A 16,869-nucleotide genomic window follows, 5' to 3' on the forward strand; every position below is an offset into this window, starting at 1 on the left:
GGCCGCCGGTCACGGTCGTCGCATGAGTCAGTTGTGTGATCCATTGTTCACCGGATCTGGTATACGCGCTCTCGCGAACTGTACAGTGGCTTGAAAGGTGGACGACTCTAAGCGTGTGGCTGCTCTAAGCTTGGTGTGCCGTTACGATCACACCACCCGCCCGCGTCGAGTCCCGATCGAGTTGCCCTCGCGAGGTTATATACACGCGTGGATTGCGCTTCGCGAACGCGGTGATCGAATGCGAAGTTGCCACATCTTCTCGGATTGGATCGTCTTTATGTAGTTGCATCCTTGGCTCCGTCAGGATGTGTAGGTTATAGTTCGCAGGCGCGCCATCGTGTTGAAAGTCGTCACGTGTGTTGGTCAGATTGGTATAGTTGCAGACTTCGGTTGTCTCGTGGCGTGTCCCTTCGTCTTGAAAAACAATGATCAGACAGTTATCGCGAAGAGCGCAGCATCCGAACTGCAGTCTACGTAGTTTTAAAATCGTTCCTTTAAGACTTACATTCCTGTTCTATATGGCACGAGACCTCGCGGCATTGAATCCCGGCCACCGCGGCCGCATTACCATGGGCATCGAAGTGCAAAAATGCACCCTTGTCCTGCGCATAGGAGGTACGGTAAGGATACCCAACGGCTGTAGCATGAACAGATGTTCATAGTGCTGCAAGTGCTACTGTGCGGTGCGGTGACAGTATGCGGCGACAGTGACCGACTGTGATTGTATGTCTATGCTCCTTTCTTTCTTTATATCTAATTTATAGGAGTGTGTGAATATTGAAATTTTCGAATACGAATCGAATACGAATAAGGCAAAAAAAAACTGTCTTCGAATATCGAATCGAATATCGAATATATCTATAGCATTAAAAAATTTCAAAACAAGGTAACAATAACTTTATTACCCTTTTAAAAATAATATTGTATTTTGCAAGGCTGCTTCAGGTTAAAGAGGCAATTATTATAGGTAATGCACGCAAGTAATGTCAGGCAATGCTCTCAGTCAGGTAAAACGTTTGTTACAGATTATCGGGAAGGAAAATTAACTACTCAACATGTTTTAAAGTAAGCGCTCTGTATGCACTGTGACAGCATTTCCAACGGTAGAAAAGACTCTTTCACAGGAACTGAGGTGACAGGGATAGCTAGAGAGAGAGAGAGAGAAGGGAAGATGGAAAGGCAGGGAGGTTAACCAGACTGAGTCCAGTTTGCTACCCTACACGTGGGGAGGGGAATGGGGAGTGGAAGAGGGAGAGAGAGAACTTAGGTGTAGGATGTCTATAGTCGGGCACTCAAGTCTGTTGCCCTCAGGTAGCGAAAAAGCGCTCGAACTGCTTTCTGGCCCAATGAACTGTGAGGCCAGGCTCCCAAGATCTTCGCTTCCGTAAATGGCCTGTCATCCAGTCTATTTAAGGCACACTGGAGACTCTCGCGTTGAAGGGATAGCTAAGTACTCCTGAGCGAGTGTAGGGTACTTGAAGCGACCAATGGACTGCCACCACTCACAAGGATTCTTGCCCCTTTCCAGAATAGGCTTTTCCGCACAGTCTATAACTTCCCTCTCAGGGGCAGATGCCGAATGTGTCTTATCTTTGTTCACTAGATCGTCAAAAGCATTCCATACGCTGGATGGCATCAGTGGACACAAAGTCGACGCTGGCACGGCAGTGTCCCCACTGGGTTCCACGTCAGTTGCCTGGAGTTCTCTTGTCACAAGGTCTTTCAGGCAGATCATCTGACCAGATGCCTGATGAACTGTGACCTTAAAGCGCGGATCAAGAAACATGGCGAGCCTGGCCACTTCGTCAAATTCGCACCCCGCAAAACGTGTCTTGATACATTTTGCAAGTTTCTTAGCAAACCCTGACTTGCCTTTGCAACTTTTTGAGGCAATGCAGCATTCCAAAACTAATTGGAATTTGACATGACAAGGAGAGGTACTTTTCAGCACTTAAGATGAGAGTTGTGTCAAATAAATGTATCTATGCTCGTGTCCGAAGTGGTGAGCTCCAGTGTGATGGACTCTTTGAGTTTAAGGAGCCTCGAGAGCGTGAAGTACTGACTGTTCCATCTTGTGTCAACATCCTGCACAACATAGAGTAGGTCCTTGTTCAAGTGCCTCTGCGGATCGTTCAGTCTTTTCTGCGTACTAGGGCTATGTTATTAGTGTCCTACCATCGCGCTACAATCATTCGCCCTCTTGCAGAGTCTGTTGATTGCCGGAGTACACGACATCGCATCACTGATCACCAGCTGCAGAGTGTGCGCAAATCAGGCTCGCTGGAGCCATGGGAATCTCGTGGCAGCCGCTCGGATATTGCGGTCCTTGTGCGTCACGATGTACTTCACGCAGTCGATTGTTATCTCCCAGTCGGTGCATAGCTGCTCAAATGAGGCGGCTATGTTAACAGCCGTGTGAGTCTCCGGCATATGTCGCGTGTTCAAAGTGAACTTTTTTTTTATCTCGAACTTCACCGTGAGAAACTTACACGTGAAGCTTATAAAGCCCTCGTTGGCGCGTGCCGTCCAGATATCGCTCGTAAAAGCGAGAGTGCTTTTTCCTTGTTCAAGTGCTTTGCGCACCTCCTGTCGTACCTTTGCTCTTGTTTCGTCGTACAGGTGCGGTACGAGCACACGGGTCAGTTTTGTTCGAGATGGCAGACTGTAGCACGGTGCAGCTGCTTTCATCAGTGCTGTGAAACCGCGGTTTTCTACAAAGCTGTAAGGGAGAAGATCTAAGGCGAACACATCTGCCGCTTTCTGGTTAAGTTTGTTTTCTTTCCTCTGAGACAATGGCTGCTTTCTCTGTTGTAGTATGTCGTCCAGATGTTAATAAAGAAAACGGCGCGTTTGCAGCGCCGTCTTTTTGTACTCTTTCATCAACAAAGGGTGCTGTTTCATGCGATCTTGAAGAGTAGTGGTCGTTCCCGTTGGCGTTTGAAGAACACGTTCGCACGACTTGCACCGAGCTGTCGGCGGTGAGAGTCTTATGTATAGTACCGCCAAAGAAGACTTTTCAGGCTTATATTTCTTGCTTGCTCGGTGGCCCGTCTTCCGCAGCTTATGCCATTCTTGGAGAACGCGCTTGAGCGAGGGCTGTATCAGCACTCAGACAGTTACAAATGGCGCAGCGGTGAATTTAGCGTGGTTTGCATTTGCGTCACAGAGCAGCAGCGCAGCACGTAGCAAAGAACCGGCGACCACCTTATAAAAGCGGGAACGCAAGGCGGGATTGTCGATGGCGATGCAATGTTCTTCGCGGACATATATATTTATCTCAAGTACGCACCAACTCGCTCAGAAAGAAGTTTTAATGAATATATTTTCTTCTCTTTAATTTCCAAACATACAAAGATTCTCCGGGTAACATATTTTAGATGCATATTTTATTGCGTATACTTACAGAGCCCGAAAGTAAATCATATATTGTTACGAAAGAGCCCTGGGATAAAGCTTGGTAAAAAGGAAACCCAAACTGATGGGCCTGATGCAGATAGACTAAAACAGAGCATATAGATACTGAGCGGATTACGCGAAGTTCTCAGTGAATAAACATGTTCTTAGGAGAATGCGGAGCAAGCATATAATTCGTTAATTGCTCAATTATTCACAGTCTGTCCGAATTTTCGCCGTTTCCAGCGTTATTCGGCCATCGTCGAATATTCGAGAATTTCCGAATAGGCATTTGTCGAATCGAATACGCTTCGAATAAGGAAAATATTCGGTTCGTATTCGAAATTTCGAATATTCGCACACCCCTACTAATTTGTTATCGCTTTGCCTCTCCCTTTCCTCTCTCCCCAGCGTAGGGTAGTAAACCGGATCTTCCCCTCTGGTTAACCTCCCTCCCTTTCCTCTCTCTCTCTCTCTCTACCTAGGTGATCAAAATTAATCCGGAGTCCCCCACTACGGCGTGGCTCATAGTCATATCGTGTCTTTCGCATGCAAAGCCACAGAAATAAATTAACTTAAATTTGATATGAGACAAATGATTGATAACTCTTGAGAAGCTGCCATAGGGAATTCAATTGTATCTCAGTAGAAAGTAAACGACAGGAGCAAATAGTCAATAAAATCGCAACAACAGATGCAAATAGTCAATAAAATTGCACGAAATTTTCTAAAACTACTTTTGTAATACTTGCAGCTCCTCTAGGCACTAGAACCAGAGTTTCCTCTAGTAAATTTTGGAGAAAACGCCGTAATAATAGGCCCCTTTCGATTGTGCACAAGCAGCACGGCGAATGTTTTCGTACACGAGAAGCGACGAAGTATTTAAAAGCGATACAAGGGCGCTTTGTTTATGAGCGACGGAGACGATAGAGCCATATTAACGGAGGAAAGAGAGTGCCGTCAACAAGTGTCTCTTTCGCAAGTTCCGCATATACGCATGACCGTTGACGTGGCGCTATACTACGTGTGATGGCGTTCCGCTTTTCAAGATCACCGGTCGGAGCGCTCGCGAAATGCGATCCGGAACGCCGGATGTTGTGCTATGCACGGGGGCTACATAGCCTAACGTGGGAAGCCGGAGTCAAAGTGCGCGTCGCAAACTAATAGCGAAGGCAGGGGAATGCGTCGCCGCAATTCTTTTTTTTTTTCAAGGAGGTCAGCGGCCGCCACGCAGGCGAGAGCAGTTCCTTTCTTCATTTTTTTTTTCTCTTTTTTCGCCTGCCAGATACATGTGGGATAAACAAAACGCGCGTGGTAGATTTGAATGTGTCACGCGTCATCTCGTTAAAAGTGACACCTCGAGCATAGAACACGTTGGACGCGATTCGTTTAGCTCAACTGAAGAAGTACTAGTCTGGTTATTTATGGAAGTAGGTATCATCAATAAAGGAAGGGAAGGAAATTACCTTTTCCTTCGCTGGAACTGTCTGCTGATACCTGAACGGTCGGTAGTTGGGAGGAGTGTTGAAGTAGAACGACAGGTAGAGCGCCAAGCAGAGATGGATATCGTGTAAAGAAGAGAGCTGTTTACATATCTACAACAAAGAGACTAGGTACTAGTTTATCCTTTGGGGGGGGGGGGGGGGGGGCGATTTGCTCACAAGAGTGTCACTGGGCCCCGCATGCTCAAGTGAAGAAACGCTTCCTAGCAAAAGTAACACGTGATACTCCGTTGTCTCTAAGTTGAAAACCTATTGAGTGCAACAAAAAGTCGATGCAACCATTGCAAAACTTTTATAATGGCGTTTATAAGGGTCTTATCTCACTTTAGCGTCTTGATGTTGACGTCCGCTCGTGTATACGTCGGAATGTCTGCTGTGTTGCGAGTGAATTATCGTCCGCAACGATGCACACCACACAATATCGTACTACTAGTGTCCGTTAAAAAAGAAAGCGCCGCAGACTGGTTATTTCTGTATTATTGGAAGCTTACGTTCGCGAGGCGTCATATGTATGGTGACCGCGCTTACAAAAGTTAGGGCTTCGCGAGCCAGGCAGGGCACGCAAAGCATTCGCAAGGCCTAGCTATATGTGCGTGCGATACCATTAACAACAGATCACTATTTGATCTATGTGCCACTTTCGTAAATGCTTATTTAAAGAGGATGTCGACGTATATGTCCAATAGAAGCCGACTTGTACACCGGGCTTCTGCCCGGAAATGTGGCACCGGCGCTCACTTCAAACGTATTCTAAACCGAACTCGCGTCTGCATGCTTAGCGGTTAACTCGAGCAACATTTTCCATGCCCGAGGATTGCGTATATGACAGAGAGGGCGTGTCCTTGATTGTCAGAAAGGCCGGAACTCTATTTGATGTCCCTTAAAGGTAATGACCTTCTGTTGTAGAGATATCGCGTTTCGCAGACACTTTGCTTCAGACGGAACCCGTTGCGCCTGCAGCATTTCTATGTGTATACTAATTGCGTCAAGTACGGGCAGCTCTCGAAATAAAGGCGTGAAGGGCAGGCACCCCGGACGAAGGCCATGATTTCCTGACTTTCACACGGGTGACTCGGTGGCTTCTCTCTCTCTCTCTCTCTCTCTCTCCTTAACGCTCATTCATGCCGATTTAATCGCCGTCTGTATACCCACTGCCAAGAATCAGCCACAAGCGTGGGCTCCGCCAAAAATAATGGAAAAGGAAGTCGCGTCGTTTGCACCCACCCCTCGTCGTCTGCTTCTCACGCGGTGACGTCACGATGCGAGTAAAGCTGGCGCCGTGCCGCGTCAACGCACGCACTTATCGACAGAGACACGCCTGTTCCTGGAAATTGCCGCCTTCGAAGTGGAATAAAAAAAAAAACGCATGATTTATGGGCGTAGCGCGAGAAATTTAGCCGCCCACCTCCTGAAAACTCTCGTCGTGTGCAAAGGTTGAAACAACGCCAAGGCGTTGAAGGGACCAGATCTATAGCATAAGCACGCGGTGGCGTTCTCGCGTGGCAAAAACGGCCGGGAATATAAGTTACGATGGTACGGATACTTTGTTTCGCGTCTCCGTTTAACGAGTGGACGCGATCGCTGCTCGTCAAGTCGCCCGCATTGCGACGACGCAACTATGAGGAACTTCCGCGTACGTGCGCGCGCGTACGTTTGTCATGCAACGCCTTCGCTCTCACACAAGCGGAACCCAAGAAATTTCCATCAGTCCTCGAACCGCTGCCGGCTTCGGTGCTCACTGACGGCGAATCCGTCAGCGGTCTGCTTGCCAGACGACGTAAATGATAAGTTATGAAGAGAGCGTACAAAGAGCAACGGATCTCCGGGTTACAGGAATTTCGATGACTCAAGAACCAAAACCACCTTCGTTTACGAAAGAAAGAAAGAGGGAGCCAGCGAAATAACACTCCAATAGGTGTTTCTTCCTACCTCGCAATCCTCTTCCGACAACAAAGCCGTTCTCTTCGCATTCTTGCGGTATACGATCGAGCTTTCCAGTTATCCGCGCCATTATACGAGATCGCGCGGCCACGCAAGGGTCGCGCGGGTGATTCCTAAATATACAGGATCCACATTTCGAAAGTATGTATCGGGGAGGCTACGGACACGCACATTTCGTTCTGAACCGCGCGCAGGAACACGTTTTCTCGCCGTCCGTTGTCCCGTGGAGGTAAAGAGTTATGCGCGCGCGTTTTTTTGTGTGTGTCTGTCCGTGCGTGCGTGCGTGCGTGCGCGCGTGCGCGCGCGCTTACACAAGCACGGTTCGGAAATTGTCCGCGTCTGGAGCTGTAGAACGGTTCCGTAACGCCGCACCGTCAGCGCGGTTGCAAAGTGCACGCGAGCGAGTGTGCGACTCTGAGGACGGCACGCAAACCGACGTAAACCGGCTTTGACGGTGATGGAGAGAACACAGTCAACTCTGTAGTCGCCCAGGACCGGGGAAAAACCAGAGGAATGCGGCGCTCTTTCGAGTGTCCAGCGGTGGACGTGGTATCGCCAAAGAGAGAAGTGTATAAAAGACCGGGGGCGTCTTCAATGTGGGAATGTACACAGTGGTCCGTTTTCGTCTGTGTAGGCGTGGTGCGCCCCTTTCTTTGTGACCGAAAGCTATACCTACAGAGCTAAAGCTGCGCGAACGAAATGATGCGTCAAGTATGGATGTGCGGCAAGTTAAGCGCAGTCTTCTTGTTTTATAATTATTGGTATTTTTCTATCAATCTTCTTTATTCCCTCCCCTTTGCAGTTTGTTCCCGTTCATTAAATGACGTCATTGCCCACAGACTCGCGCACTCAATTTTTTCAAACCCATGATTGGGATTATGACTTGCGATTTCTGGATTTGTAATGTCCGAAGAAAGACGACAAGACCGGTGACAGAAACGTATACGATCCGTTCTTCCTGGTGCCGACCCTTTCTGTAAGGCCGTCTGCTGTCCTGGAAACACTGCGGGAACGCGGCCATTATGCGAGATGACGCAATCTAACGCGCCGTTCGGTGCCTCTCTCTTCTAAGCAATAACTCGCCCCGCATTCTCCCTCTTAACTACACGGGTTCGTGTTTCAAAAAAAAATTAAATTATGGGTTTTTACGTGCCAAAATCACTTTCTGATTATAAGGCACGCCGTAGTGGGGGACTCCGGAAATTTGGACCACCTGGGGATCTTTAACGTGCAGCTAAATCTAAGTACACGGGTGTTTTCGCATTTCGCCCCCATCGAAATACGGCCGCCGTGGCCGGGATTCGACCCCGCGACCTCGTGCTCAGCAGCCCAACACCATAGCCACTGAGCAACCACGGCGGGTGGGTTCGTGTTTCGACGCCCGCTTCTGTGAAGTTACGTACCCGTCGGATGGAAGTCTACCACTTGCATATTTTCAAACCCATGATTGGGATTATGACTTGCGATTTCTGGATTTGTAATGTCCGAAGAAAGACGACAAGACCGGTGACAGAAACGTGTATGATCGTTTGGCCCGCTTGTCACGAATGGATGGGCACCAACTAGACGAAACCTTGCGAGTTGTTACAAGCGGCACTATTGCCTGAGAGAAAGGGTCACGGAGGTGTCTCGACGTAGAGGGAGTTCGAGGGAGCGAATTCAATAGGAGCGCGACGTTAAATTTATTATGCAGTGACAATTGTGACACGTAAGTGACCGCATAAAGTCAGTCAGCCGCGTTTTATGGACGTGCCAGATGTAACTAATGTCTGAGCTGTCGACGGTTAAGGGAAATAAACAAAAAAAGAACAGAAACTAAAATTATATTCGGCTATTTTATTGTGTATCATGCATGCATTATCACTTTGAATATATAGATATGCTCGTTAATGCTGTATACACATAAAGCGCCTCAGCTTCAAGCCGTCAAGACCTATCAACAGCCCTTCCCTATTTTCAAAAACTCTGCTGGCGCGCGATCGCTTATCAACGCTGATGAAAAAAATAAATAATCTATAAATGCGGGAAATTGTCATTTTCGAAAGTTCCTTACGTATACGCCTTTGCGAAACGTTGCGCCCATCATTCCGCACGCAAGCTCGTTCGAAGTATCGCTTACGCGCGCAAACAGAGGTACACGCATACAATAAGCGACAGTGCGCGTTTCTTGGCGAATATGTCAGTTAAGGAATCTTGTATTGCAGGTTCTAATGCGAGCACGACCCAACGCGTGATAACTGGAACTCAAACGGCACGAGGCACTGCCGCGCCTTGAGTGGAGCAGAAAAATTTCATCATGTAGCGCTGCACCGTTGTGCAGAGAGAGAGAGAGAGAGAGAGAGAGAGAGAGAGAGAGAGAGAGAGAGCGTCCTTGTAGTTCACGCATGCGAACGCACCCAAGTGCATTCACGGCTCGATCGGTCCAAACGAGATCGGACATCAACGGCCGAGGGACACCGCCATCACGACGCATATAGAACTGTACGCAGGAATTCCGTGACTAATGCATTTCACCTTCGCCGGCGCTGCAGAAAGACGAACGCGCCAGAGCAACTGCGGCATTGAATAAAGGGCTTTCAGGGTTAATAAGCATGCTCGGCTTTACGCAATATGTAGACCCGTTGGATGCGTCCAAGACAATGCAATAGATTTGGCATCACCATAAGGTGAAATAATGATTTGAATTATATCGGCAAATTGCGCTAGTGCAATTTAAGAAAAAAGAATGTTGCTCTTTACGTGAACAGATGCGTGTCACTGTTGCAGGCCAGCAAACGCGGGTGGAGGCCATCTTGAAGCCACCCGCCATGGTGGCTATGCGGTCATGGTGTTGCGCTAAGTAAGAGGTCGCGGGATCGAATCCCGGCGGCCGCTTTTCGGTGGGGGCGAAATGCAAAAACGGCCGTGGTCCCGTGCATGGGGGCGCGTTAAAGATGCCCAGGTGGTCGAAAGTAATCCGGATTATCCCACTACGGCGTGCCTCGTAATCAGACAGCGGTCTTGGCACGTAAAACGCGAAACATTTAATTAAAATCTTTTAAGTGTCACTGCACTAGCTCCCCGTGAAGTCAAGGGTCTCGACGGAGTCTGGGCGATGCTGTTCCGTTGCTTACCTATACACGTAAGGATTACATTGCGTTCTAAAGAAACGAAGGACAAAACCTGACACATTCTCATAAATATTTCAGCAAGAAGAAGGCCGAAATGCACGATGATGCATCGAAAAGCATGACGTCACAGTAGCGCGGCGACGGTGAGGTTTGGGCGCGAAATTCAAACATTTTGGCATTAATTTCTTTGACGAATGAAATGAAATATCCGTCATTCCTACCACTGAGTTGCTTACAACAATTACTAGGGGGAGCCTTCGGCGCTGTGTAAGAGCGATGGCTAGCACAGTGGATTTGCCAATAATATTCCGGACCGTGGTTCCAGACGTTCTTATGCCGTTAGTTATTGCGTTTGAACTTTTCTAAATTTTCGAAAACAATGAAGTGGAAACTTGACGATAAATAGTTGCAGCGAAGCAAGAGCTTTATTTCACTTCAACGAAGAATTAGGTTTTCACCGTTCCACAAGAACAGCCGAACGAAAACGTACAAAATTACGCGGTTATAGTTAAATTTTTTTGTCGTTCCTGCCTTATTGAGCTAACAGGGAAAGTTTGAAGTACGAACCATTTGCAGTCTCGCGGAGGAACAGTGACTGGTGGTTATGAGGGCGTGGGCGGGGGGGAGGGGGGCAGAGTGGGGGGGGGGGGGGGGGGGGCTTCACTGCAGACTTGAGTTGTATCCGACTGTCGCACCTGATTTCTCCCCCATAGTCCCGTGTACTTAGATTTAGGTGCAAGTTAAAGAGAACCCCGGGTGGTCGAAATTTACGGAGTCCCCCACTACGGCTTGCCTCATTATCGGAAATTGGTTTTGGCACGTAAAGCCCCATAATTTAATTAATTTAAATAACCTCCGTAGTGATTTTGTGTGTAGGAAAAGCTCTTTCTTATGCTTGTCGATGCGTTTATACGAACGGATCGCCTAATACAAGCGCGCGTGCGCCTTCTCTGGTGGTCGTCGCACATGAGTGCCAGCTTCCCGGTGGTGCCCGCTCGTTGGCTGGCGGCTGCGCTGCTCGTGTGCTCGCAACCTGCACAAGCGCACCTTCCTCGAGCTCGGCTGCCGCGGACACTTCGAGATGTCGTACATGGCCCGGCTCCAGCGCTGTCTGCGAGGAGTGCTACCAGCTGTACCGCGAGACCGAGGTCTACCACCGGTGCAGGTATATACGCCATATATATTGTCACGTGGTAGTGACGTTACAGAACACAGTAGCAGTACTGTGAAAGACAAGACTAGCTTTTATTGGGCGAACCTGTGCCCACAAAACAGGCTACACTTGAAGCACAATGATTGCGGCGAACACAGTCGGCGATCGTCGAAAATCTGATCAGCGGGTCAAGCGCGTCGGCTTTTAAAGAACAGTCGTCAAATGTTCCAGACTAATCGTTCGGACCCGCGTGCCTTCCACAAAGTTCTACACCATTCGGGTCAGGTGACGAAATCAGATAACATAAGGTTCGGCGACAACAAACAGCGGATAGAAGCATCGATAACTTTCCAGAAACTTCGGATACATGCAGGCGCGTCCCACGCTGTGCGATTACATTTGTTAAGCGGCGAAACGTGGTTGCCCGATAAAGATAAGTACACGTGTCAATATACATACGCGCGCGCGCGCGCGCGCGCGCGCAGTAAAACGTGTTGCCACGTAAGCTGCGGTGCGTTCTTCGCCCCCCCTCCCCCAAAGAATATGGCAGTCGAACCTCGATATAACGAACGCGCACCTAACGAATAACGGTGTACAACGAAGTAAAACTAAAGTATTTCTCGTCGTGTAAGAAATAAATGCTTTTTTTAACGAACGCCCGATATAACGAAGGCATGTTCGTGTCGGATGCGACATCGTTTTAACAAGGTCACACTTATGGCCCATACGCAGTTAACGAATAACGGTATACAACGAAGTAAAGCTAAAGTATTTCTCGTCGTGTAAGAAATAAACGCACTTTTTTAACGAGCATCCGATATAACGTGTCGGATGCGACATCGTTTTGACGAGGTCAGCCTTATGGCCCGTACGCAAATAAACGAAGTAGGCGGCACGTGGAAATTATCTCGTCAAAGCGAGAACTTCGCTAAATCGAGAACTTCGCCAAATCGAGAGCTTAGTAAATTGAAAACACGAAAGATTTAGTGAAGAGAGGGAAAAAAACCCAGAAAATTTTGCTTGCATGTGCGCACACTTATCGCACTTACCCTAGACAGCGGGTCCGTTTAGCGTATCTTGCGTTCCTTCATGGGAGCAACAAAGGCATTAAACAAGTCAATGGCGCCCGCCACCTGAACTGAAGCCTGGCATGCCTATATTTTACCCATATTTTTCCCCCACAGAAATTTAGTTAAATAGGGTGAGATGTTGAGTTCACTTCGTTCGCTTTGAGGTTTTTCAGTGCATTATGCTTTATGAATATGTGTCGGGGAATATCGGAAAGCTTTTCGAGAAACTAAAGAAATTCGTGCAATTGGGTTTCGTTATATCGAGGAATGTCTGTTGTAGGCGATTTGTCCTAACTACAATGCTAATATGGGGCTTAAAGTCTACATCTGCCGAACTAAATTTCACAGCTTTCAAAATGTACGTAACTGCGGCGCAATGTATCATGTCGTCGAAAACAGGAAATCTGAAAACGAGACAATGAACATAATAGGGCTGTGTTCGAATTAGAACGACGTTCTCATTTAGAACAGCAAATACTGATCACAGCAAATACTGATACAGCATGTCTTGCTTGGCAAACCTATGCCTTGCCCTGCAGTATCATTATTTGCCTTGACATGCCATCATTCGGACTTGGTCGCAGGGCGTTTCTGTGTGATGTAGCAGTGAGGCATGCATGGTTTCGATAGTTCTTGGATTGAGCTTGACATTCAATTCAATTTTATTCATAAGTAGTTTAATACAGAAACAGTAATAAACAGAAAAGGGTTCCATAGTAATGTGCTATCTAGCATAAAAATTAATCGCTGGAACTGAGCACAGTCTGTTTGGAGACTACCCACAAAAGCAAATCAACCTTGCAGCCTTTGGCCATGTACACTGGTGAGTAAAAAAGCAGTGTGTTGCATTTTCAACTTCGAATTTATTTGCATGTAAGATGGATAAAGCAGATTCTGATTGTAATTCCTTAAAATGAAAATAAAGATTATAGGGTGGTTGCTCTTTAAAGGCAATTCACACCAGTCTCTTCTTGTTTTGCCTCATTGTTAAAATTCCTAACATGGAGTGCAGCATAAATAATAGCTTTGGCTGTTTCTGCATAAATGATGCACCACAATAAATTCACTGCCCATTAATGGCAAATATACATCCGGTGATACATTTAGATTAATTGCATTTGAGACTTAATAAAATGACTATTTATAACTATACTCGTGGACACCTTTCTGTGGCTATGAAGGGAAAGCTACGGAGGTAAAGCACGCATAAGCGAGAGCGCTCTGAAAAGAGTCCTGCATTTTCATCCACGTTACTTTAAAGGGACACTAAAGCGGAGCAACAAATCAGTTTAGACTAATAAAGTATTGTTTGAGAACGCTGCAGGCAGTCATTTCAAAATAGTAGTTTGATTATTAGATGAGAAAATGAAGGTTGAAGTATCAGTAGTCAAATCTCACGCCGAAATCCCAACGCCGGTATGTCAGTGTGACGTTGGGGATTCCAAATTATGTTTTCTCATATGGGCCGCGTTGGCTGAGTAAAGGTTCGCGAAACTTGCCATGTTTAATATTTGGTTCCTTTAGAACACAATGCAGTCAATCTGTACCGCTATATATTTAAGTAGGCCCTAGAAGATGCCATCAAAATCCATGATGTCACAGCGACCAGGTGCGGAAACTTCAAGGGGCGTCGCCACCCGTCTTTCGTTCTTGTGCTTTTTCTGCCTTACCAAACGTCTTATCGTAGCAAGAGTGGTGTTTTTGGTGTCCCAGAGAGGTAATTTACTGATGCAGAAGAAATAATTTTTCTCCTTAGCGTCCCTTCAAGCTGGGGAAGAGCAAACATACAGACCTTATTGGTAAAATTTAAATAAGACAAAACACCATTGAATGTAAAAGTTTACTTATTTTGCGGCTTTTCCATTCCACATCTGGCCAAACACGAAGCGCATGTGGAAGCTGCGTCGATTCAGCGGCTGTTGCGAGTAACTAAAAGCACTGTCAAATGCTGGCGGACTACTTGGCGTGGCAACACATGTGCAGAAGGTCCGCCCCCGTAGCTTTCCCTTCATAGCCACAGAAAGTTGTCCGCGAGTATAGTATCGGACAGAAACAATTGTAATCTAACCAAGGCTTCACTATATAAGCAGAGTACACACAAGGACACCACGGAAAGAAATACACATGCAATATGAAATTGTGTGTGTACATTTCTGTCAAGAAGCAGTGAGAGCACTGTTTTATTGTTTTCTTTTTTTGTCTTACATGAATCACAAGCACATCCACACTTCTACGATAGTAATTGAGGCTCTTTCTTCTTTCAACTCCAGCCTCCGAGACGCTGCTCATATTTGTTCACCCTCCCGCAGGGGCATCTGTGTCAGCAGGCGTTTGGTGTGTTGCGACACCACGGACTCGAGCACATGGGGGTTGGACCCTCCTGGGTGTAGCCATGCGTGCCTTAGCCATCCGTTTCTGGGGAAAGGGGGATCTTGGGGATTGAGCCGACAACAGTTGTTAGGACCTTTAGGGTCCCTCAGCTGTGGAAACGCACCTCTTTTGCCTTTGTTTCACATACTTCACATTGCTTCGCAGACTGACCCACCTGGAGGAAACTGACAGCTGTCTTTCCCTGTCCTGCTCTACAATCTTCGTATTTCTCTCTTGCCTTTTCGTCTTTCCTGTGTTCTTTTCACTTCTTCGGAATTTCCGGGCAGCAAGGGGTTAACCGTGTGTAATAAATCCAGCCTTAGGTATGTATATTAGGTTATAGTGGTGGTGCATGCTAGCATCTGCAGGTTTCCTGGAACTTGTAGCGTCCCCATGGTGGACGCAGTGGTGGGTGGCTACTACCGCCGCCAAATTTTGAAACAATGTTATAGCGCAAGCGTTCCCTCGACTTCCTGATCGACCTCTGCAGATAGGTTGCACCGATGCACTTTTCAATTGATGCTCCGAACCTACCTTGACACATTTTCACAATACTATGTCTTACATAGTGGAAAAACAAGTATGCATAAGCTATTCCCATTCTTGGTAGTGAAATGCTTCACAGAAAAAAATTGGTAAAGAATACAAAGCCTCAAAAATTACCATCGTAGACCTTCTAATCAAATTGAGAAACAAATAACAAGTGCAAAAGCTGTCCGATCTTGCCAGTACTGGTGACATCAGTCACAATTTCTCCCCATCCTTCTCTAAATGCCATTATCTGAGAGGAAGATTTTCTCAGCTTGAGTGACCAGGAACTTCTCTCGGGACTCTAAGAACAAAGTGTGATCAAAGTTCAAAGAATAGCAATCCGAAGAAACAACTCCCCACCAAACATGTTTTTGGTGCTAGCATTCTTCCCATCTCTCCCGACGCAGGATATCTAAAGATCAGTGTCGGACCATACATACAGAACCCAAAGCGGTGCCTTCAGGTGCCAGAGGTTCAGCCATGCATCACAATAATGTAGAGCAAAAAAACATGCGTAAAGTGCAGTGCCAACGGCCGTGCCTCTGAAAACCAGCGCTCCCCCATGTTGTGTAAACTGTAAAGGGATATCCAGCATATTCACGATCATGTCTCTGTTGGAAGGAGGAGGAGGCGATTGCCCTCACAGTAAAAGAGAAGATTTCATTTTTCAAACCGAGGAAGAAGCTTTCACTTTCACCTCAAATAAGCTAGGCCAATGTGATGCGGCAAGGGGCAGCACCACATCACTCTTGGGAGCCTACAGGGGTCACAGTCAGTGGTTCTGTAGCAACTCCATCTGCCCCCTTGGTGGCAGCAGCCAATGCTGCTCCACCATCATCCAAGACGGCCCTGCAGACAGCTGTTCTGCAGGTACTAAGGCTAAACTGAACACCAAGGCTGAAGATGCATGTCTTGGCGCCTGGCGTCATCTACGCCAAAGGAACAGTGCTCTTTTGATCACTCTAAGAAGAACAAGCTCCTTGTGGCCACCGAGAAAGGGACAGATAACCTGAATTGTTACCGCCCATCAAACGAGTATTGTTCACTAAGGCACGTCGCCTTAAATTTTTAAGTTCACACACATAAGTACATTTTTCATATTGTAAAGATGGCTTTCATAGTACACTGGAATTGTTGAGGTTCCATACACAATCTAGGTGACATCAAAGACAAACTCTTCGCCATTGCCAGTGTGTCTTCAGGAAAGAACCTAGGTCCAAAAAGTAGTCGAATTCTCAAAGGTTCTACCATTGTCCGAAGGGACCACGAATATTCCAGCCATTTGTCAGGAGGAGTTGCTATAGTTGTGCAGGGTGGCACTCCTATCCGAAATGAACCCTTGAATGCATCTTTCGAGGCTGTAGCTGTCATCATTCTGTCTCTCAACACCACCACCGTTTGTTCCCTGTATATTCCTCAATCACACTATTTTACTGCCAAAGACTTAAATAATTTAACAGAACAATTACTGGAGCCATTTGTTTGGGTAGATTTAATGCTCATCGTACTCTATGGGGCAGTGTCAAAACTTACCAAAGAGGGCAGCTCGTTGAAGAGTTTATTCTGTCCAATGAGATCTGCCTTTTAATCTCAGCTGGATGCATCGACATTCTTTTCACCGGCTTCTCGCACTTTACTTGTTTCGATTTAGCTTTTTGTTCACCATCTCTTTTTAATTATCTTAAATGGGGAGCCCTCGACACGTCATAAGGTAGTGATCACTTGCCCGCAGTCTTCAAACTCTTACCATCACCACCAACCTTAGGCCACGCTGGTGGAAATTGCGGCTCGCTGAGTGG

Source organism: Dermacentor andersoni, chromosome 11, assembly GCF_023375885.2.
Source record: "Dermacentor andersoni chromosome 11, qqDerAnde1_hic_scaffold, whole genome shotgun sequence".
NCBI lineage: Eukaryota > Metazoa > Arthropoda > Arachnida > Ixodida > Ixodidae > Dermacentor > Dermacentor andersoni.